The 22900-nt window shown below is 45.1% G+C and overlaps 8 non-coding genes across 8 annotated transcripts; all 8 read right to left on the bottom strand.

The window, feature by feature from the left end:
* Positions 1 to 1399: 1399 nt before the first annotated feature.
* LOC130331950 (U2 spliceosomal RNA) lies at positions 1400 to 1590 on the bottom strand. Its single transcript, XR_008874732.1, has one exon. It is a non-coding gene; the product is annotated as a U2 spliceosomal RNA (small nuclear RNA).
* Positions 1591 to 3685: 2095 nt separating this feature from the next.
* Positions 3686 to 3876, bottom strand: LOC130331949 (U2 spliceosomal RNA). Its single transcript, XR_008874731.1, has one exon. It is a non-coding gene; the product is annotated as a U2 spliceosomal RNA (small nuclear RNA).
* Positions 3877 to 5972: 2096 nt separating this feature from the next.
* Positions 5973 to 6163, bottom strand: LOC130331948 (U2 spliceosomal RNA). Its single transcript, XR_008874730.1, has one exon. It is a non-coding gene; the product is annotated as a U2 spliceosomal RNA (small nuclear RNA).
* A 2097-nt stretch (positions 6164 to 8260) lies between these two features.
* On the bottom strand, positions 8261 to 8451 carry LOC130331955 (U2 spliceosomal RNA). The gene has a single exon (XR_008874737.1). It is a non-coding gene; the product is annotated as a U2 spliceosomal RNA (small nuclear RNA).
* A 2093-nt stretch (positions 8452 to 10544) lies between these two features.
* Positions 10545 to 10735, bottom strand: LOC130331947 (U2 spliceosomal RNA). Its single transcript, XR_008874729.1, has one exon. It is a non-coding gene; the product is annotated as a U2 spliceosomal RNA (small nuclear RNA).
* Positions 10736 to 12829: 2094 nt separating this feature from the next.
* LOC130331961 (U2 spliceosomal RNA) lies at positions 12830 to 13025 on the bottom strand. Its single transcript, XR_008874742.1, has one exon. It is a non-coding gene; the product is annotated as a U2 spliceosomal RNA (small nuclear RNA).
* A 7183-nt stretch (positions 13026 to 20208) lies between these two features.
* LOC130331946 (U2 spliceosomal RNA) lies at positions 20209 to 20399 on the bottom strand. Its single transcript, XR_008874728.1, has one exon. It is a non-coding gene; the product is annotated as a U2 spliceosomal RNA (small nuclear RNA).
* A 2099-nt stretch (positions 20400 to 22498) lies between these two features.
* On the bottom strand, positions 22499 to 22694 carry LOC130331975 (U2 spliceosomal RNA). Its single transcript, XR_008874752.1, has one exon. It is a non-coding gene; the product is annotated as a U2 spliceosomal RNA (small nuclear RNA).
* Positions 22695 to 22900: the final 206 nt, after the last annotated feature.

The following is a 22900-nucleotide window of genomic DNA, read 5'->3' as shown; positions in this document are numbered from 1 at the left end:
ACGACATCACCAAACAGCTCCATAGTCACATACACAGCAAAGGAGAGATGTTGTTTACACCTAGTGATGTCAGTGGTATTGAGTGACATCACAGCACAGTGCTAAGGCTCCTGGGCCTGGACACAGCAGCGGCTGCAATATCTCAACGGAGAATACGTTTATATCTATGTGTGTGTGTGCGCATATATATATATATATATATATATATATATATATATATATATTTCTCCGCCGAAATCACTTTTAAACCCATTTCCACCTTTTTTTCCCTTCTCTTCCTCTTACTTTTTTTTCACGTTTTTTTACGTTTTTCTCCTTTTCGCCTCTTTTCTGGGCGTATTATTCTTCTTTTTCTTCTTTTTTTTCGTCTAATGCATACCCCATCAGTGCAGCAATGCTTATTCAATACCGCCAGCAGATGGAGACACTGGGGGATAATTTTCTAAGGATTTATACTGATTTTTCCTGTCTGAATTTGTCGCACAGAAAGTTGCAGGCCAAATATGTGTGACATTTCTGCGACTTTAGCTTCTAGAGCATTTTTACAACATTATACATAGGTGCTGAATACATAAAAAGCGACTGTTCAGCGACAGACAAGTCGCATCGGCTGAAAGTAGGCCAGAATGTCAGTCCATGTTGGAGCAGGTTTAGATACAGTCTAAAGCATAGATCTCAAAGTCTGTGCACAGAATTTAGCAAGGGCCTCGCACCTTCTGATGCATCAGGTAGGTGCACAATAGCATAGCCTAACCCTCTGTACTTTGGTCTATATTGATGCGGGACATAGACAGCCAGCTGATGACCAATCCATTAGTGCAATGGATGGCTGGAAGCATTTGTCTTTGCCTTTGCAATACCACAGAAGCAATGCATGGTCAATGTACAGCAATGACACACCTGTGTGAACAGCCAGGAGACCCCCCCCCCATGTTATGTTACATAGTTACATAGTTAGTACGGTCGAAAAAAGACATATGTCCATCACGTTCAACCAGGGAATTAAGGGGTAGGGGTGTGGCGCGATATTGGGGAAGGGATGAGATTTTATATTTCTTCATAAGCATTAATCTTATTTTGTCAATTAGGAACATTCAGCACCCACCCGCTATCAAGGCAGCTGCCTATCATGTCATGCCCTACCTGCACAGGTGTGCTGGCTACTCAAATGATCCAATTAAGGAGGCCATTTAGTCAGCAGCAGCAGAAGTCCTGTGCCTGGACGCTCCAACAGGGGCCAGACACAAGCAGAAGCAGAAGCAGCAGAAGCAGCAGCAGCACCACCTTTTGTTTTTTGGCTGCAGCAGCAGCAGCAGCAAGGCCCACAGGGCTGGCTAGCTGGCTAGCCAGCAAGCAGGTAGCAATGAAAGTAGGAATCTTTCTTTTTAACCCTGTAAGGGGGTGGTGCACTGTACCCGAAGATACTGCCATATCGGGTCAATGCATAGGGCGACGGAAGCAAGCTTCGAAATCGGCCCCCGTTCTCAAAAATCCATTTAATATATGGTCCCCAGATAGGGGACGTATCAGATATTAAACTGATAAGAACAGATACTACACTTGATCTTAGCCAAAAGGCCGAGAAGCGATAACCGTGAAAGGGGCGGGCCCAACAAGGTCCCCTTCATGGGCACTATCACTGCTTGCTGTCAGGGAGGCTGCCAGACAATTTTCCATGCACACTCTGGGCTGGGGGGCAGTCAACCACCAGTACACACAGCAGAACCTAAACCCATACCATTATTGCTAAGCAGCAAGACAGGGGCCCATTGCACTCCCACGGGGCCTTTTTAAATGCAATCCATAACCCGGATTTGCCAGGAACCCTTCTTACTCCTCCTACTTGCATGTGACACTGGGCTTAGGATCTGCATAGGAAACACACACACAAGCACACACCTACCTTTGTTGCCTGCAGATGCCTCCTTGGCTGTCCCCAAACGGTATCAAACCAACACCCACGGGAAGCTGTAAGCATAGAGGACATGCCTGCACCCCATTGGACTTACCTGTGTGGGTTAAATCCGGGTTATTTGACAACCTATGGCGGTGATGGTTCTGCTCAGGCAGAGCAGTGCTGATGCTCCTCATAAAGCTGTCGCTGCTGTGAAGGTTCTAGGTGACATCACAAATCCCTTTGGTTACATACACAACAAAGCTGGGTTGTTGTTGTTTACACTCTGCAAGGCCTGTGGAAGTGAGTGACATCATAGCACTGTAGTTCTGAGGGTTCTAGATGGATGCAACAATCTCCTGTTGCTTCTATGAAGGCCATAATAGACGACATCACCAAACAGCTCCATAGTCACATACACAGCAAAGGAGAGATGTTGTTTACACCTAGTGATGTCAGTGGTATTGAGTGACATCACAGCACAGTGCTAAGGCTCCTGGGCCTGGACACAGCAGCGGCTGCAATATCTCAACGGAGAATACGTTTATATCTATGTGTGTGTGTGCGCATATATATATATATATATATATATATATATATATATATATATATTTCTCCGCCGAAATCACTTTTAAACCCATTTCCACCTTTTTTTCCCTTCTCTTCCTCTTACTTTTTTTTCACGTTTTTTTACGTTTTTCTCCTTTTCGCCTCTTTTCTGGGCGTATTATTCTTCTTTTTCTTCTTTTTTTTCGTCTAATGCATACCCCATCAGTGCAGCAATGCTTATTCAATACCGCCAGCAGATGGAGACACTGGGGGATAATTTTCTAAGGATTTATACTGATTTTTCCTGTCTGAATTTGTCGCACAGAAAGTTGCAGGCCAAATATGTGTGACATTTCTGCGACTTTAGCTTCTAGAGCATTTTTACAACATTATACATAGGTGCTGAATACATAAAAAGCGACTGTTCAGCGACAGACAAGTCGCATCGGCTGAAAGTAGGCCAGAATGTCAGTCCATGTTGGAGCAGGTTTAGATACAGTCTAAAGCATAGATCTCAAAGTCTGTGCACAGAATTTAGCAAGGGCCTCGCACCTTCTGATGCATCAGGTAGGTGCACAATAGCATAGCCTAACCCTCTGTACTTTGGTCTATATTGATGCGGGACATAGACAGCCAGCTGATGACCAATCCATTAGTGCAATGGATGGCTGGAAGCATTTGTCTTTGCCTTTGCAATACCACAGAAGCAATGCATGGTCAATGTACAGCAATGACACACCTGTGTGAACAGCCAGGAGACCCCCCCCCCCCCCATGTTATGTTACATAGTTACATAGTTAGTACGGTCGAAAAAAGACATATGTCCATCACGTTCAACCAGGGAATTAAGGGGTAGGGGTGTGGCGCGATATTGGGGAAGGGATGAGATTTTATATTTCTTCATAAGCATTAATCTTATTTTGTCAATTAGGAACATTCAGCACCCACCCGCTATCAAGGCAGCTGCCTATCATGTCATGCCCTACCTGCACAGGTGTGCTGGCTACTCAAATGATCCAATTAAGGAGGCCATTTAGTCAGCAGCAGCAGAAGTCCTGTGCCTGGACGCTCCAACAGGGGCCAGACACAAGCAGAAGCAGAAGCAGCAGAAGCAGCAGCAGCACCACCTTTTGTTTTTTGGCTGCAGCAGCAGCAGCAGCAAGGCCCACAGGGCTGGCTAGCTGGCTAGCCAGCAAGCAGGTAGCAATGAAAGTAGGAATCTTTCTTTTTAACCCTGTAAGGGGGTGGTGCACTGTACCCGAAGATACTGCCATATCGGGTCAATGCATAGGGCGACGGAAGCAAGCTTCGAAATCGGCCCCCGTTCTCAAAAATCCATTTAATATATGGTCCCCAGATAGGGGACGTATCAGATATTAAACTGATAAGAACAGATACTACACTTGATCTTAGCCAAAAGGCCGAGAAGCGATAACCGTGAAAGGGGCGGGCCCAACAAGGTCCCCTTCATGGGCACTATCACTGCTTGCTGTCAGGGAGGCTGCCAGACAATTTTCCATGCACACTCTGGGCTGGGGGGCAGTCAACCACCAGTACACACAGCAGAACCTAAACCCATACCATTATTGCTAAGCAGCAAGACAGGGGCCCATTGCACTCCCACGGGGCCTTTTTAAATGCAATCCATAACCCGGATTTGCCAGGAACCCTTCTTACTCCTCCTACTTGCATGTGACACTGGGCTTAGGATCTGCATAGGAAACACACACACAAGCACACACCTACCTTTGTTGCCTGCAGATGCCTCCTTGGCTGTCCCCAAACGGTATCAAACCAACACCCACGGGAAGCTGTAAGCATAGAGGACATGCCTGCACCCCATTGGACTTACCTGTGTGGGTTAAATCCGGGTTATTTGACAACCTATGGCGGTGATGGTTCTGCTCAGGCAGAGCAGTGCTGATGCTCCTCATAAAGCTGTCGCTGCTGTGAAGGTTCTAGGTGACATCACAAATCCCTTTGGTTACATACACAACAAAGCTGGGTTGTTGTTGTTTACACTCTGCAAGGCCTGTGGAAGTGAGTGACATCATAGCACTGTAGTTCTGAGGGTTCAAGATGGATGCAACAATCTCCTGTTGCTTCTATGAAGGCCGTAATAGACGACATCACCAAACAGCTCCATAGTCACATACACAGCAAAGGAGAGATGTTGTTTACACCTAGTGATGTCAGTGGTATTGAGTGACATCACAGCACAGTGCTAAGGCTCCTGGGCCTGGACACAGCAGCGGCTGCAATATCTCAACGGAGAATACGTTTATATCTATGTGTGTGTGTGCGCATATATATATATATATATATATATATATATATATATATATATATATATATATTTCTCCGCCGAAATCACTTTTAAACCCATTTCCACCTTTTTTTCCCTTCTCTTCCTCTTACTTTTTTTTCACGTTTTTTTACGTTTTTCTCCTTTTCGCCTCTTTTCTGGGCGTATTATTCTTCTTTTTCTTCTTTTTTTTCGTCTAATGCATACCCCATCAGTGCAGCAATGCTTATTCAATACCGCCAGCAGATGGAGACACTGGGGGATAATTTTCTAAGGATTTATACTGATTTTTCCTGTCTGAATTTGTCGCACAGAAAGTTGCAGGCCAAATATGTGTGACATTTCTGCGACTTTAGCTTCTAGAGCATTTTTACAACATTATACATAGGTGCTGAATACATAAAAAGCGACTGTTCAGCGACAGACAAGTCGCATCGGCTGAAAGTAGGCCAGAATGTCAGTCCATGTTGGAGCAGGTTTAGATACAGTCTAAAGCATAGATCTCAAAGTCTGTGCACAGAATTTAGCAAGGGCCTCGCACCTTCTGATGCATCAGGTAGGTGCACAATAGCATAGCCTAACCCTCTGTACTTTGGTCTATATTGATGCGGGACATAGACAGCCAGCTGATGACCAATCCATTAGTGCAATGGATGGCTGGAAGCATTTGTCTTTGCCTTTGCAATACCACAGAAGCAATGCATGGTCAATGTACAGCAATGACACACCTGTGTGAACAGCCAGGAGACCCCCCCCCCCCCATGTTATGTTACATAGTTACATAGTTAGTACGGTCGAAAAAAGACATATGTCCATCACGTTCAACCAGGGAATTAAGGGGTAGGGGTGTGGCGCGATATTGGGGAAGGGATGAGATTTTATATTTCTTCATAAGCATTAATCTTATTTTGTCAATTAGGAACATTCAGCACCCACCCGCTATCAAGGCAGCTGCCTATCATGTCATGCCCTACCTGCACAGGTGTGCTGGCTACTCAAATGATCCAATTAAGGAGGCCATTTAGTCAGCAGCAGCAGAAGTCCTGTGCCTGGACGCTCCAACAGGGGCCAGACACAAGCAGAAGCAGAAGCAGCAGAAGCAGCAGCAGCACCACCTTTTGTTTTTTGGCTGCAGCAGCAGCAAGGCCCACAGGGCTGGCTAGCTGGCTAGCCAGCAAGCAGGTAGCAATGAAAGTAGGAATCTTTCTTTTTAACCCTGTAAGGGGGTGGTGCACTGTACCCGAAGATACTGCCATATCGGGTCAATGCATAGGGCGACGGAAGCAAGCTTCGAAATCGGCCCCCGTTCTCAAAAATCCATTTAATATATGGTCCCCAGATAGGGGACGTATCAGATATTAAACTGATAAGAACAGATACTACACTTGATCTTAGCCAAAAGGCCGAGAAGCGATAACCGTGAAAGGGGCGGGCCCAACAAGGTCCCCTTCATGGGCACTATCACTGCTTGCTGTCAGGGAGGCTGCCAGACAATTTTCCATGCACACTCTGGGCTGGGGGGCAGTCAACCACCAGTACACACAGCAGAACCTAAACCCATACCATTATTGCTAAGCAGCAAGACAGGGGCCCATTGCACTCCCACGGGGCCTTTTTAAATGCAATCCATAACCCGGATTTGCCAGGAACCCTTCTTACTCCTCCTACTTGCATGTGACACTGGGCTTAGGATCTGCATAGGAAACACACACACAAGCACACACCTACCTTTGTTGCCTGCAGATGCCTCCTTGGCTGTCCCCAAACGGTATCAAACCAACACCCACGGGAAGCTGTAAGCATAGAGGACATGCCTGCACCCCATTGGACTTACCTGTGTGGGTTAAATCCGGGTTATTTGACAACCTATGGCGGTGATGGTTCTGCTCAGGCAGAGCAGTGCTGATGCTCCTCATAAAGCTGTCGCTGCTGTGAAGGTTCTAGGTGACATCACAAATCCCTTTGGTTACATACACAACAAAGCTGGGTTGTTGTTGTTTACACTCTGCAAGGCCTGTGGAAGTGAGTGACATCATAGCACTGTAGTTCTGAGGGTTCAAGATGGATGCAACAATCTCCTGTTGCTTCTATGAAGGCCGTAATAGACGACATCACCAAACAGCTCCATAGTCACATACACAGCAAAGGAGAGATGTTGTTTACACCTAGTGATGTCAGTGGTATTGAGTGACATCACAGCACAGTGCTAAGGCTCCTGGGCCTGGACACAGCAGCGGCTGCAATATCTCAACGGAGAATACGTTTATATCTATGTGTGTGTGTGCGCATATATATATATATATATATATATATATATATATATATATATATATTTCTCCGCCGAAATCACTTTTAAACCCATTTCCACCTTTTTTTCCCTTCTCTTCCTCTTACTTTTTTTTCACGTTTTTTTACGTTTTTCTCCTTTTCGCCTCTTTTCTGGGCGTATTATTCTTCTTTTTCTTCTTTTTTTTCGTCTAATGCATACCCCATCAGTGCAGCAATGCTTATTCAATACCGCCAGCAGATGGAGACACTGGGGGATAATTTTCTAAGGATTTATACTGATTTTTCCTGTCTGAATTTGTCGCACAGAAAGTTGCAGGCCAAATATGTGTGACATTTCTGCGACTTTAGCTTCTAGAGCATTTTTACAACATTATACATAGGTGCTGAATACATAAAAAGCGACTGTTCAGCGACAGACAAGTCGCATCGGCTGAAAGTAGGCCAGAATGTCAGTCCATGTTGGAGCAGGTTTAGATACAGTCTAAAGCATAGATCTCAAAGTCTGTGCACAGAATTTAGCAAGGGCCTCGCACCTTCTGATGCATCAGGTAGGTGCACAATAGCATAGCCTAACCCTCTGTACTTTGGTCTATATTGATGCGGGACATAGACAGCCAGCTGATGACCAATCCATTAGTGCAATGGATGGCTGGAAGCATTTGTCTTTGCCTTTGCAATACCACAGAAGCAATGCATGGTCAATGTACAGCAATGACACACCTGTGTGAACAGCCAGGAGACCCCCCCCCCCCCCATGTTATGTTACATAGTTACATAGTTAGTACGGTCGAAAAAAGACATATGTCCATCACGTTCAACCAGGGAATTAAGGGGTAGGGGTGTGGCGCGATATTGGGGAAGGGATGAGATTTTATATTTCTTCATAAGCATTAATCTTATTTTGTCAATTAGGAACATTCAGCACCCACCCGCTATCAAGGCAGCTGCCTATCATGTCATGCCCTACCTGCACAGGTGTGCTGGCTACTCAAATGATCCAATTAAGGAGGCCATTTAGTCAGCAGCAGCAGAAGTCCTGTGCCTGGACGCTCCAACAGGGGCCAGACACAAGCAGAAGCAGAAGCAGCAGAAGCAGCAGCAGCACCACCTTTTGTTTTTTGGCTGCAGCAGCAGCAGCAGCAAGGCCCACAGGGCTGGCTAGCTGGCTAGCCAGCAAGCAGGTAGCAATGAAAGTAGGAATCTTTCTTTTTAACCCTGTAAGGGGGTGGTGCACTGTACCCGAAGATACTGCCATATCGGGTCAATGCATAGGGCGACGGAAGCAAGCTTCGAAATCGGCCCCCGTTCTCAAAAATCCATTTAATATATGGTCCCCAGATAGGGGACGTATCAGATATTAAACTGATAAGAACAGATACTACACTTGATCTTAGCCAAAAGACCGAGAAGCGATAACCGTGAAAGGGGCGGGCCCAACAAGGTCCCCTTCATGGGCACTATCACTGCTTGCTGTCAGGGAGGCTGCCAGACAATTTTCCATGCACACTCTGGGCTGGGGGGCAGTCAACCACCAGTACACACAGCAGAACCTAAACCCATACCATTATTGCTAAGCAGCAAGACAGGGGCCCATTGCACTCCCACGGGGCCTTTTTAAATGCAATCCATAACCCGGATTTGCCAGGAACCCTTCTTACTCCTCCTACTTGCATGTGACACTGGGCTTAGGATCTGCATAGGAAACACACACACAAGCACACACCTACCTTTGTTGCCTGCAGATGCCTCCTTGGCTGTCCCCAAACGGTATCAAACCAACACCCACGGGAAGCTGTAAGCATAGAGGACATGCCTGCACCCCATTGGACTTACCTGTGTGGGTTAAATCCGGGTTATTTGACAACCTATGGCGGTGATGGTTCTGCTCAGGCAGAGCAGTGCTGATGCTCCTCATAAAGCTGTCGCTGCTGTGAAGGTTCTAGGTGACATCACAAATCCCTTTGGTTACATACACAACAAAGCTGGGTTGTTGTTGTTTACACTCTGCAAGGCCTGTGGAAGTGAGTGACATCATAGCACTGTAGTTCTGAGGGTTCAAGATGGATGCAACAATCTCCTGTTGCTTCTATGAAGGCCGTAATAGACGACATCACCAAACAGCTCCATAGTCACATACACAGCAAAGGAGAGATGTTGTTTACACCTAGTGATGTCAGTGGTATTGAGTGACATCACAGCACAGTGCTAAGGCTCCTGGGCCTGGACACAGCAGCGGCTGCAATATCTCAACGGAGAATACGTTTATATCTATGTGTGTGTGTGCGCATATATATATATATATATATATATATATATATATATATATATATATATATTTCTCCGCCGAAATCACTTTTAAACCCATTTCCACCTTTTTTTCCCTTCTCTTCCTCTTACTTTTTTTTCACGTTTTTTTACGTTTTTCTCCTTTTCGCCTCTTTTCTGGGCGTATTATTCTTCTTTTTCTTCTTTTTTTTCGTCTAATGCATACCCCATCAGTGCAGCAATGCTTATTCAATACCGCCAGCAGATGGAGACACTGGGGGATAATTTTCTAAGGATTTATACTGATTTTTCCTGTCTGAATTTGTCGCACAGAAAGTTGCAGGCCAAATATGTGTGACATTTCTGTGACTTTAGCTTCTAGAGCATTTTTACAACATTATACATAGGTGCTGAATACATAAAAAGCGACTGTTCAGCGACAGACAAGTCGCATCGGCTGAAAGTAGGCCAGAATGTCAGTCCATGTTGGAGCAGGTTTAGATACAGTCTAAAGCATAGATCTCAAAGTCTGTGCACAGAATTTAGCAAGGGCCTCGCACCTTCTGATGCATCAGGTAGGTGCACAATAGCATAGCCTAACCCTCTGTACTTTGGTCTATATTGATGCGGGACATAGACAGCCAGCTGATGACCAATCCATTAGTGCAATGGATGGCTGGAAGCATTTGTCTTTGCCTTTGCAATACCACAGAAGCAATGCATGGTCAATGTACAGCAATGACACACCTGTGTGAACAGCCAGGAGACCCCCCCCCCCCATGTTATGTTACATAGTTACATAGTTAGTACGGTCGAAAAAAGACATATGTCCATCACGTTCAACAAGGGAATTAAGGGGTAGGGGTGTGGCGCGATATTGGGGAAGGGATGAGATTTTATATTTCTTCATAAGCATTAATCTTATTTTGTCAATTAGGAACATTCAGCACCCACCCGCTATCAAGGCAGCTGCCTATCATGTCATGCCCTACCTGCACAGGTGTGCTGGCTACTCAAATGATCCAATTAAGGAGGCCATTTAGTCAGCAGCAGCAGAAGTCCTGTGCCTGGACGCTCCAACAGGGGCCAGACACAAGCAGAAGCAGAAGCAGCAGAAGCAGCAGCAGCACCACCTTTTGTTTTTTGGCTGCAGCAGCAGCAAGGCCCACAGGGCTGGCTAGCTGGCTAGCCAGCAAGCAGGTAGCAATGAAAGTAGGAATCTTTCTTTTTAACCCTGTAAGGGGGTGGTGCACTGTACCCGAAGATACTGCCATATCGGGTCAATGCATAGGGCGACGGAAGCAAGCTTCGAAATCGGCCCCCGTTCTCAAAAATCCATTTAATATATGGTCCCCAGATAGGGGACGTATCAGATATTAAACTGATAAGAACAGATACTACACTTGATCTTAGCCAAAAGGCCGAGAAGCGATAACCGTGAAAGGGGCGGGCCCAACAAGGTCCCCTTCATGGGCACTATCACTGCTTGCTGTCAGGGAGGCTGCCAGACAATTTTCCATGCACACTCTGGGCTGGGGGGCAGTCAACCACCAGTACACACAGCAGAACCTAAACCCATACCATTATTGCTAAGCAGCAAGACAGGGGCCCATTGCACTCCCACGGGGCCTTTTTAAATGCAATCCATAACCCGGATTTGCCAGGAACCCTTCTTACTCCTCCTACTTGCATGTGACACTGGGCTTAGGATCTGCATAGGAAACACACACACAAGCACACACCTACCTTTGTTGCCTGCAGATGCCTCCTTGGCTGTCCCCAAACGGTATCAAACCAACACCCACGGGAAGCTGTAAGCATAGAGGACATGCCTGCACCCCATTGGACTTACCTGTGTGGGTTAAATCCGGGTTATTTGACAACCTATGGCGGTGATGGTTCTGCTCAGGCAGAGCAGTGCTGATGCTCCTCATAAAGCTGTCGCTGCTGTGAAGGTTCTAGGTGACATCACAAATCCCTTTGGTTACATACACAACAAAGCTGGGTTGTTGTTGTTTACACTCTGCAAGGCCTGTGGAAGTGAGTGACATCATAGCACTGTAGTTCTGAGGGTTCAAGATGGATGCAACAATCTCCTGTTGCTTCTATGAAGGCCGTAATAGACGACATCACCAAACAGCTCCATAGTCACATACACAGCAAAGGAGAGATGTTGTTTACACCTAGTGATGTCAGTGGTATTGAGTGACATCACAGCACAGTGCTAAGGCTCCTGGGCCTGGACACAGCAGCGGCTGCAATATCTCAACGGAGAATACGTTTATATCTATGTGTGTGTGTGCGCATATATATATATATATATATATATATATATATATATATATATTTCTCCGCCGAAATCACTTTTAAACCCATTTCCACCTTTTTTTCCCTTCTCTTCCTCTTACTTTTTTTTCACGTTTTTTTACGTTTTTCTCCTTTTCGCCTCTTTTCTGGGCGTATTATTCTTCTTTTTCTTCTTTTTTTTCGTCTAATGCATACCCCATCAGTGCAGCAATGCTTATTCAATACCGCCAGCAGATGGAGACACTGGGGGATAATTTTCTAAGGATTTATACTGATTTTTCCTGTCTGAATTTGTCGCACAGAAAGTTGCAGGCCAAATATGTGTGACATTTCTGCGACTTTAGCTTCTAGAGCATTTTTACAACATTATACATAGGTGCTGAATACATAAAAAGCGACTGTTCAGCGACAGACAAGTCGCATCGGCTGAAAGTAGGCCAGAATGTCAGTCCATGTTGGAGCAGGTTTAGATACAGTCTAAAGCATAGATCTCAAAGTCTGTGCACAGAATTTAGCAAGGGCCTCGCACCTTCTGATGCATCAGGTAGGTGCACAATAGCATAGCCTAACCCTCTGTACTTTGGTCTATATTGATGCGGGACATAGACAGCCAGCTGATGACCAATCCATTAGTGCAATGGATGGCTGGAAGCATTTGTCTTTGCCTTTGCAATACCACAGAAGCAATGCATGGTCAATGTACAGCAATGACACACCTGTGTGAACAGCCAGGAGACCCCCCCCCCCCCCCATGTTATGTTACATAGTTACATAGTTAGTACGGTCGAAAAAAGACATATGTCCATCACGTTCAACCAGGGAATTAAGGGGTAGGGGTGTGGCGCGATATTGGGGAAGGGATGAGATTTTATATTTCTTCATAAGCATTAATCTTATTTTGTCAATTAGGAACATTCAGCACCCACCCGCTATCAAGGCAGCTGCCTATCATGTCATGCCCTACCTGCACAGGTGTGCTGGCTACTCAAATGATCCAATTAAGGAGGCCATTTAGTCAGCAGCAGCAGAAGTCCTGTGCCTGGACGCTCCAACAGGGGCCAGACACAAGCAGAAGCAGAAGCAGCAGAAGCAGCAGCAGCACCACCTTTTGTTTTTTGGCTGCAGCAGCAGCAGCAGCAAGGCCCACAGGGCTGGCTAGCTGGCTAGCCAGCAAGCAGGTAGCAATGAAAGTAGGAATCTTTCTTTTTAACCCTGTAAGGGGGTGGTGCACTGTACCCGAAGATACTGCCATATCGGGTCAATGCATAGGGCGACGGAAGCAAGCTTCGAAATCGGCCCCCGTTCTCAAAAATCCATTTAATATATGGTCCCCAGATAGGGGACGTATCAGATATTAAACTGATAAGAACAGATTTTTTTTTTTTTTTTTTTTTTTTTTTTTTATTGAAAAGGAAATATACAATACATAACCAAGTAAATCATTCAAAAAATTACATATTCATCTGAAAACACATGAATAACACATATTTGACATATACAATATATACAGGAAGCATGTCTTTACATGTACATATAACAAAAAGCTTTCCCTTCATGACTTTCCCTCAGAAAAAATAAATTGCAGCGGATTCTGTCCCTCCAACTCTCCCTTCATATCAGGATATAATCTGTAAGAAAAGAAAAAGAAAGACAAATAAGAATACAATCATAACCAGTACTTCCATTTTTTGTGTTTCCAGATCCCCTCTGCATCATCAGAACCATAGTTTTTCCTATCACATAATACGTAAAGGTAAATTTTACCACGGATCATGCCCAGACATTCCTTCACACTTACTTCAGTTTGATTGAAAATCCTAATATTCCTTACATCCCACAGAACCTCTTTTACACAATTTACTATGAACCATAACACTCTTGCCTTCTCTCTCTCCACTGCACACAAACCAAACATCATCATATTAAAGGATAAGATTTCAATTCCAGTAAGATTTTTAATTAGACCAGACATTTTTCTCCACACAGACTTCGCATAACCACACTCCCAAAACACATGTACATAATTCTCACATCCACCGCAACCATCCCTGGGACACACTTCACTGTCTACCAATCTCCTTCTCCTCTGAAATTCCCTTGTTGGCAGACACCCATGAGCTAACATCCAAGACAAGTCCTTTTGTTTATTTGTCAGTTCCTTGTGACTGACATTTTTCCACACTACCTTACAATCCTTCTCAGACAGACCTCCCACACATTCCACTGTTTCTCTCTGCTCCAACACTTTCATCACCTTCTTACTATCATTCCATTCAGTCACACATTCCAGATTATTTTTCCTGACACACCGCCCTATTCTCTGATAGAACCAAGGAACCTCAAAACTTACAGGTACCCTTAAGTCCCTTTCCATTAGCTTATATTTCAACAACACATTACCAGCCAAATACCTTACCATGCACCCAAACACACATTCCTTCTTACTTACAGCGAGACAAAAACTGACATACTTCACAGCCAGGAACACTTCCACATTCATCATTCCTTTCCCACCATGCATTCTGCTTTTCACCACCTTCCCACGACTCAATTTCTCCATCCTTGAATTCCATAAGAAAACAAAGATCTGCCTGATAATTCTTGCCAGACACCTATCCGGTGGAGGAAACACATAATTAACATAAAGCAAAATAGGAATTATAACAGCTTTAATAACCAGAATCCTTCCCTCAATCGATAAAGTCCTTAAAGACCAGAAGTTTATTTTATTCCCCACCCTCCCCAAAACCCTCTCCCAACTTTCTTTCCCATACAAATCATTATCAAACACCACCCCAAGCACTTCCACACCCCCCTCTCTCACAGGCCACTCGCACAACCCACTCTCTCCCCACCCCTCAAAAAATTTACAACCACTCTTCCCAACATTAAGCTTAAACCCACTCATTAAACAGAAACACTCAATCAATAACTTAGCACGCCTTACCCCTGCCATTGACTTACATACAACAGTAACATCATCCATGTAACCAATCACTCGCATATCCTTCCCATGACTACCAGGTATTTCTATACCCCGCATCACCTTATCTCTCCTAATCATCCCCAACAAAGGCTCAATCATACAAATAAAAAGAATTGGCGACAGGGGACACCCCTGCCGCACTCCAGATTTTATACTCACTTCCCTACTCAGAAAACCATTGACCTGAATCTTACTATAAATGTCCCTATACAAACATTCAATCCACTTCACCATTCTGTCCGGCACATTCATCCTCCTCAAAACCCTAAACAATAAATCATGCACCACCCTATCATACGCTTTTTCAAAATCCACCGTAACAACAGCCACACCTTGCTTCCTAGTTTTACAGTCCCACAATACATCCCTCAGACCTAACAGACATTCAGAAATCCTACGATCAGGCACTGTACACATTTGCTCCTCACCTACCATACAATCAATCACATCCTTTAACCTATTCGCAATAACTTTAGCAATAATTTTGTAATCACAATTCAAGAGCGCTATAGGCCTCCAATTTTTAAGATCCCTCTTATCCCCTTTTTTAAACAATAACACAGTCACACTCTCACTCATACTTTTAGATAACTTCCCTCTCCTAAGTACTTCCTTACACACCTCCCATACATAATCCCCTAACATATCCCAAAACACAAGATAAAATTCCACAGGCAAACCATCACTCCCTGCCACCTTTCCTTTCTTCATCCCATTCACAGCATCCTCCACCTCACTCTTCCTCACATCCTCTTCCATAAAGAACCCATCAATTTCATCCAAACGCTTATCCACATATCCCAAACATTCCTCCTCTAGAGTCACGTCCCGCTCCTTCTCCGTGAATAAATCAGAATAAAACTTCCACACTTCCTCTAACACCTCATCCTTACCAAAGACCTCTACCCCATCATTCGTAAAAACACTCATCATCTCAGTTTTTTTACTGAATGCCTTTTTAAAGAAAAATTTGCTACATTTCTCATCCTTCTCTTTCACTTCAACCCTAGCCTGTGCAATAATCTTCCTTCCATTCCTCTCCAGACACTCATTCACACTTCCACGAGCTTCCTCAATCTCCTTCTCAACACTCATCCCCAAACGCCTCAATTCATACAAATACTCTAACCTTCTTTGCCATCTCTCATACTCTTCTCTATCTTTCCTCCCTTTCTCACACCCTTTTTTAATAAAAAACCTTTTAGTCTCTAACTTCACCCACTCCCACCACTCAACCACACTATAAAATGCATCCTTCCTCAACACCCATCCATCAAAACGCTCCCTATATTCTTGTAATACACATTCATTATCCAATAAAGACACATTCAACTTCCAAACACCCTTTCCATACTCACTTAGACCACCACCTTTTACCACACACTCAATCCAGGCATGATCCGTGAACGGTAACCTCCTCCGTCTGAAATTAGAAACAGACATTAGTTTTGAGACAAAAATGAAATCAATACGCGAACTTGTATTGTTAGAAAAATATGTATAACCGATAGTACCATCATTATGGGCAACAAAGGAATCCTTTAACCCAAATAAATTTACAATCTCTTTAAGCTGCTTACTAGTACTGTCTAAACCAGACCCACCACCCACCGTAGTACTACTCCTATCCCCCTCTGTTATTATACAATTGAAATCCCCTATAAGGAACACATCATCCCTCCCACTCAAAAAGAAATATAATTTCTCAAACACCTCCCCTCTTTCCTTCCTCCCAGTTGGAGCATAAACATTAATTACTTTATATGTGAAACCCCTGAAAATAAAATGCACTAATAATACCCTACCCGGAACAATATGGACAACTTTTTTAACAACAAACTCATTACTTTTGAACAAAATCCCCACCCCCGAATTACGTTCCATTGAACCAGACCATACCGATTGCCCATAAGGCCAGGAGATATTTGGCTCCCCATCCAAGCAGCACTCCTGGAGACCTAGAACATCAAAAGAATATCTAGAAAGTAAATCAAAAATGGCGGATCTCCTTTCTAAAGATCTAATACTGCGGACATTTAGAGAACCAATTGTTAAACTCATTCAAACATTTGAAGGAAAAAAAGGAAATACAAAATCAAGCATTATCAAAAGGAGGCCTAGCCTTTCCCCGACCTCTACCCTTATTTTTTGCCTCCCCTTCCTTAAACTTAAGAGTCTTTGTCAATTTTTTGACTGAACATTCCTCCAAATAACCTGTGCCCAGGGAGGATAAAGAGGAGTCAGAATCAATCTGACATGACGACCCTCCACCTGCCTCCTCCCTTCCCGGGCTAGGAAAGTCCTCAATCCTTTGACTCTGAGGAGTCGGACAGTCATCCTCCGATTCTTCCACCGGCATCTTTCTCTTCAAGGATTCTTTGTCCACAGTCATCTCCTCTGGGGGATCAGAGGCCTCCGAAACAGATGCCCCCGAAACAGACTCCGCCTTCTCCCCCTCTGCCACCAAAGCATCCGGAACAGACCTAGAAATGGAAGGAAAAACAGGGGCAGACTCTGCTTCACTGGTCAGCACGCTAACCTCTGCATCGCCTGCCCTGGCAGCATTGGAGTCCTCAGGAACTGTCCCACCTCGAAGAGCCATTGCATATGATCGGGGTGCCCCGGACTGGTAAGTGGGGCAACTCCTAGCCAGGTGATCCGAAGAACCACAGAAATGACACTTGCGTTTCTCGGGACAGTCTGCAGTGCGGTGATCAGGCTTGTGGCAGTTCCTGCAAACCTGCCCGGTTGTACAGTTCTCTCTGGTATGACCAAAGCAAAAACAGTCCCGGCAAAAACTTGGCATCCCCGGGTAGTGCAGAAACCCCCTGTTGTTCCCTATCGCAAAGTTCTGCGGGGGGTGACAAAAACCTTCAGCACCACCCTCGGGGGCAGGCCTAAACTCCACCCAAAAACGTCTCATGCCTGTGAAAGTCCCCAGGATGTTATTTTTCCTCTCCGCACCAGAAACAGACACACAATACCTTCTTAGAAAGGTCTGGATCTCCTCATCCCGCACAAAAGGGTTGTACATATGCACTACCACTGGAACTTTCTTAGGCCGAGCCTCGCAGGAAATGAATCGGATCCCTTGTAGGTCAGGGTGAGAAGCATTCTCCTTACTCCGGTAGAGACAGGTACGGAGATCATCCAGGTTGTAGAAGGTCACGTCAAAGAATCCTTGGCTGGGAAAGACCTGGACACAGAAGATGGAAGCATGCGGCATCCTCAGCACTCCTTCCACGACCTTCTGCTGGACATGCAAAATCCCGTAGGCACTCCTCTTTTCCTCCTCGATAAACAGCCGTACTGTATTAGGAGCGTTCGGCGCATTAGCCATCCTCTCCGGCAGACCCGTCCTCCGATGATCACCTTCCCGTTATCCTGGGACTAAGCCCTCTCCCCAATAGCAGCAGGTGGGTGAAGCCCAGGCAATAAACCTGGGCGATCCCACAAGGCCGAGGAGAGGGGTACCCGAATACCTTAGGGCAAGACACTTGATCTTAGCCAAAAGGCCGAGAAGCGATAACCGTGAAAGGGGCGGGCCCAACAAGGTCCCCTTCATGGGCACTATCACTGCTTGCTGTCAGGGAGGCTGCCAGACAATTTTCCATGCACACTCTGGGCTGGGGGGCAGTCAACCACCAGTACACACAGCAGAACCTAAACCCATACCATTATTGCTAAGCAGCAAGACAGGGGCCCATTGCACTCCCACGGGGCCTTTTTAAATGCAATCCATAACCCGGATTTGCCAGGAACCCTTCTTACTCCTCCTACTTGCATGTGACACTGGGCTTAGGATCTGCATAGGAAACACACACACAAGCACACACCTACCTTTGTTGCCTGCAGATGCCTCCTTGGCTGTCCCCAAACGGTATCAAACCAACACCCACGGGAAGCTGTAAGCATAGAGGACATGCCTGCACCCCATTGGACTTACCTGTGTGGGTTAAATCCGGGTTATTTGACAACCTATGGCGGTGATGGTTCTGCTCAGGCAGAGCAGTGCTGATGCTCCTCATAAAGCTGTCGCTGCTGTGAAGGTTCTAGGTGACATCACAAATCCCTTTGGTTACATACACAACAAAGCTGGGTTGTTGTTGTTTACACTCTGCAAGGCCTGTGGAAGTGAGTGACATCATAGCACTGTAGTTCTGAGGGTTCAAGATGGATGCAACAATCTCCTGTTGCTTCTATGAAGGCCGTAATAGACGACATCACCAAACAGCTCCATAGTCACATACACAGCAAAGGAGAGATGTTGTTTACACCTAGTGATGTCAGTGGTATTGAGTGACATCACAGCACAGTGCTAAGGCTCCTGGGCCTGGACACAGCAGCGGCTGCAATATCTCAACGGAGAATACGTTTATATCTATGTGTGTGTGTGCGCATATATATATATATATATATATATATATATATATTTCTCCGCCAAAATCACTTTTAAACCCATTTCCACCTTTTTTTCCCTTCTCTTCCTCTTACTTTTTTTTCACGTTTTTTTACGTTTTTCTCCTTTTCGCCTCTTTTCTGGGCGTATTATTCTTCTTTTTCTTCTTTTTTTTCGTCTAATGCATACCCCATCAGTGCAGCAATGCTTATTCAATACCGCCAGCAGATGGAGACACTGGGGGATAATTTTCTAAGGATTTATACTGATTTTTCCTGTCTGAATTTGTCGCACAGAAAGTTGCAGGCCAAATATGTGTGACATTTCTGCGACTTTAGCTTCTAGAGCATTTTTACAACATTATACATAGGTGCTGAATACATAAAAAGCGACTGTTCAGCGACAGACAAGTCGCATCGGCTGAAAGTAGGCCAGAATGTCAGTCCATGTTGGAGCAGGTTTAGATACAGTCTAAAGCATAGATCTCAAAGTCTGTGCACAGAATTTAGCAAGGGCCTTGCACCTTCTGATGCATCAGGTAGGTGCACAATAGCATAGCCTAACCCTCTGTACTTTGGTCTATATTGATGCGGGACATAGACAGCCAGCTGATGACCAATCCATTAGTGCAATGGATGGCTGGAAGCATTTGTCTTTGCCTTTGCAATACCACAGAAGCAATGCATGGTCAATGTACAGCAATGACACACCTGTGTGAACAGCCAGGAGACCCCCCCCCCCCATGTTATGTTACATAGTTACATAGTTAGTACGGTCGAAAAAAGACATATGTCCATCACGTTCAACCAGGGAATTAAGGGGTAGGGGTGTGGCGCGATATTGGGGAAGGGATGAGATTTTATATTTCTTCATAAGCATTAATCTTATTTTGTCAATTAGGAACATTCAGCACCCACCCGCTATCAAGGCAGCTGCCTATCATGTCATGCCCTACCTGCACAGGTGTGCTGGCTACTCAAATGATCCAATTAAGGAGGCCATTTAGTCAGCAGCAGCAGAAGTCCTGTGCCTGGACGCTCCAACAGGGGCCAGACACAAGCAGAAGCAGAAGCAGCAGAAGCAGCAGCAGCACCACCTTTTGTTTTTTGGCTGCAGCAGCAGCAGCAGCAGCAAGGCCCACAGGGCTGGCTAGCTGGCTAGCCAGCAAGCAGGTAGCAATGAAAGTAGGAATCTTTCTTTTTAACCCTGTAAGGGGGTGGTGCACTGTACCCGAAGATACTGCCATATCGGGTCAATGCATAGGGCGACGGAAGCAAGCTTCGAAATCGGCCCCCGTTCTCAAAAATCCATTTAATATATGGTCCCCAGATAGGGGACGTATCAGATATTAAACTGATAAGAACAGATACTACACTTGATCTTAGCCAAAAGGCCGAGAAGCGATAACCGTGAAAGGGGCGGGCCCAACAAGGTCCCCTTCATGGGCACTATCACTGCTTGCTGTCAGGGAGGCTGCCAGACAATTTTCCATGCACACTCTGGGCTGGGGGGCAGTCAACCACCAGTACACACAGCAGAACCTAAACCCATACCATTATTGCTAAGCAGCAAGACAGGGGCCCATTGCACTCCCACGGGGCCTTTTTAAATGCAATCCATAACCCGGATTTGCCAGGAACCCTTCTTACTCCTCCTACTTGCATGTGACACTGGGCTTAGGATCTGCATAGGAAACACACACACAAGCACACACCTACCTTTGTTGCCTGCAGATGCCTCCTTGGCTGTCCCCAAACGGTATCAAACCAACACCCACGGGAAGCTGTAAGCATAGAGGACATGCCTGCACCCCATTGGACTTACCTGTGTGGGTTAAATCCGGGTTATTTGACAACCTATGGCGGTGATGGTTCTGCTCAGGCAGAGCAGTGCTGATGCTCCTCATAAAGCTGTCGCTGCTGTGAAGGTTCTAGGTGACATCACAAATCCCTTTGGTTACATACACAACAAAGCTGGGTTGTTGTTGTTTACACTCTGCAAGGCCTGTGGAAGTGAGTGACATCATAGCACTGTAGTTCTGAGGGTTCAAGATGGATGCAACAATCTCCTGTTGCTTCTATGAAGGCCGTAATAGACGACATCACCAAACAGCTCCATAGTCACATACACAGCAAAGGAGAGATGTTGTTTACACCTAGTGATGTCAGTGGTATTGAGTGACATCACAGCACAGTGCTAAGGCTCCTGGGCCTGGACACAGCAGCGGCTGCAATATCTCAACGGAGAATACGTTTATATCTATGTGTGTGTGTGCGCATATATATATATATATATATATATATATATATATATATATATATATATATTTCTCCGCCGAAATCACTTTTAAACCCATTTCCACCTTTTTTTCCCTTCTCTTCCTCTTACTTTTTTTTCACGTTTTTTTACGTTTTTCTCCTTTTCGCCTCTTTTCTGGGCGTATTATTCTTCTTTTTCTTCTTTTTTTTCGTCTAATGCATACCCCATCAGTGCAGCAATGCTTATTCAATACCGCCAGCAGATGGAGACACTGGGGGATAATTTTTAAGGATTTATACTGATTTTTCCTGTCTGAATTTGTCGCACAGAAAGTTGCAGGCCAAATATGTGTGACATTTCTGCGACTTTAGCTTCTAGAGCATTTTTACAACATTATACATAGGTGCTGAATACATAAAAAGCGACTGTTCAGCGACAGACAAGTCGCATCGGCTGAAAGTAGGCCAGAATGTCAGTCCATGTTGGAGCAGGTTTAGATACAGTCTAAAGCATAGATCTCAAAGTCTGTGCACAGAATTTAGCAAGGGCCTCGCACCTTCTGATGCATCAGGTAGGTGCACAATAGCATAGCCTAACCCTCTGTACTTTGGTCTATATTGATGCGGGACATAGACAGCCAGCTGATGACCAATCCATTAGTGCAATGGATGGCTGGAAGCATTTGTCTTTGCCTTTGCAATACCACAGAAGCAATGCATGGTCAATGTACAGCAATGACACACCTGTGTGAACAGCCAGGAGACCCCCCCCCCCCCATGTTATGTTACATAGTTACATAGTTAGTACGGTCGAAAAAAGACATATGTCCATCACGTTCAACCAGGGAATTAAGGGGTAGGGGTGTGGCGCGATATTGGGGAAGGGATGAGATTTTATATTTCTTCATAAGCATTAATCTTATTTTGTCAATTAGGAACATTCAGCACCCACCCGCTATCAAGGCAGCTGCCTATCATGTCATGCCCTACCTGCACAGGTGTGCTGGCTACTCAAATGATCCAATTAAGGAGGCCATTTAGTCAGCAGCAGCAGAAGTCCTGTGCCTGGACGCTCCAACAGGGGCCAGACACAAGCAGAAGCAGAAGCAGCAGAAGCAGCAGCAGCACCACCTTTTGTTTTTTGGCTGCAGCAGCAGCAGCAGCAAGGCCCACAGGGCTGGCTAGCTGGCTAGCCAGCAAGCAGGTAGCAATGAAAGTAGGAATCTTTCTTTTTAACCCTGTAAGGGGGTGGTGCACTGTACCCGAAGATACTGCCATATCGGGTCAATGCATAGGGCGACGGAAGCAAGCTTCGAAATCGGCCCCCGTTCTCAAAAATCCATTTAATATATGGTCCCCAGATAGGGGACGTATCAGATATTAAACTGATAAGAACAGATTTTTTTTTTTTTTTTTTTTTTTTTTCCTCAGTTACAGACTATTGTTTGGACGATCATCAGGTCACCTACCAAGACTCGTCACTTAAAACAATATCTGAAAAAACATCATACGGAAAAAACTAACTAAGGGAACCGAGTGCCAAGAAAAAGTGACCAAACAACAAAACAAAAAAACATGTCAAAAACAATCACAGAAATTGGTCAAAAACTTACAGCTTTCTCCTTTACGTACTTCTTATAAATTTTTC

The sequence above is a fragment of the Hyla sarda genome, unplaced genomic scaffold, assembly GCF_029499605.1.
Source record: "Hyla sarda isolate aHylSar1 unplaced genomic scaffold, aHylSar1.hap1 scaffold_360, whole genome shotgun sequence".
Classification (NCBI taxonomy): domain Eukaryota; kingdom Metazoa; phylum Chordata; class Amphibia; order Anura; family Hylidae; genus Hyla; species Hyla sarda.
This window is presented reverse-complemented; position numbering and strand designations above follow the sequence as displayed.